Consider the following 1,533-nt stretch of genomic DNA (forward strand, 5'->3'; position numbering starts at 1 on the left):
CACGAATATATATATAAACTATATATTCTTGTTGTTTGTGCACAGCAGCGTGCGTGCGGTGTACTTGTGTGTTGCAGATGAGCATTTGAACGGCATTACAAGACTTTGGTAATAAATACATTTCGTGTTTAGTTATCATGATACCAACGATCGTATGTGTATAGTATTAGTAATAATATAGGCCTACGTATGTAGGATACGGATGTGCGTGCGTGCGTTCATACTGTGGTTCAGTGGCGTAGTTAGGGGGTGGGGGCAAAGGGGGCCATGCCCCCCTGTTGATCCGAAAGTAAAAAATCAAATAAAAATAAGAATTGTTCTACTAAAAAAAGAATGATCGTAGTCAGAATGAAGGCTATACATGTACTCAAAAGTGCTCAAATACCATCTCCTGCAATCTACATTTTCAAAATTTACGCCCCGCCAGTTTTTCACCCTCTCATTGGAATCCTGGATCCGCCACTGAACAGTTACTTATCTTGGGAGCAGAGAACAACGAACAAAAATGTCGCCTCTTTGCATAGCGCCCATAACAAAGACTGCAGTGCTGAGAGGCGGGGAGCGTAGGGTGTGAAGAGGGAGGCGGGGGAACCATTAAAATCATCCACTATTTTGCGCAGTTCGTTGTTTTTGCCCCCCCCCCCCGTTAAAAAATCCTGGTTACGCCACTGCTGTGGTTATTTTCACAAATGTTCTTTCTCTGTCATTAAACGAAATATTCCCTGAGGCTGCATGGAGTCAGCGTAGAATCTAAGACGAATTCTCGTGCCCTTGCAACGAATGCATTGCGGAACACACAGACATTCTTACGCACACAACGCACATACACACGCATGCACGCACCTATACTTACGCACAAAACACACATGCCGGCGCATACACACACGCACGCACGCACACACGCACGCACGCACACACACGTACACTGTAACAGAAACAGACAGACATCCAGAGAGACATGATACAAGATTGAGTGGCACAGCTTTGCTGTTGATCCTGAGCGCTGCGCGCGGATGAGACGCGCAATTCCGCGGAATATGCGTACGCGACCGCGGGGATGTTCAAGTATGAAGCGCTGTCCGCAGTGGAGACGTGCGCCAAATTCGAGGCCCGGCGCACGTCTCCACAGCGGTCAGCGGATGGTCTGTAGTTTTAGAAGATAACAATGAAGACTTTGTTCTAAATAAGAACTATCGGCGGCTAAATAAGAGCAATATACAGACCTTTGAATTACTTGACTAGTCAGTCAAAGGGCTTGTTGGGGGTGCATTATGCAAAGCTTCCAATTGAAATGGCCCATGAAATTGTCAAGTGGAATTGTGTTTTTAGGAACCCCAAAGAAAATGCCTCCCTCTTACATGCACCCCCTCCCTGATCAATCACGCATTCAGGCGTCAACAATAACAGAGATGAAATTGTGTTGAGTTTGTGGCTCTTGACGCACGTGCATTGACGTACAAGACTGTTGAAAGCACAGGCACTTGGAACGTCTCAATAAAAATAAATATTCACACAATTTTGAGCTCATCTGAC

The sequence above is a fragment of the Priapulus caudatus genome, unplaced genomic scaffold (assembly GCF_000485595.1).
Source record: "Priapulus caudatus unplaced genomic scaffold, Priapulus_caudatus-5.0.1 Scaffold177, whole genome shotgun sequence".
Classification (NCBI taxonomy): Eukaryota; Metazoa; Priapulida; class Priapulimorpha; order Priapulimorphida; family Priapulidae; genus Priapulus; species Priapulus caudatus.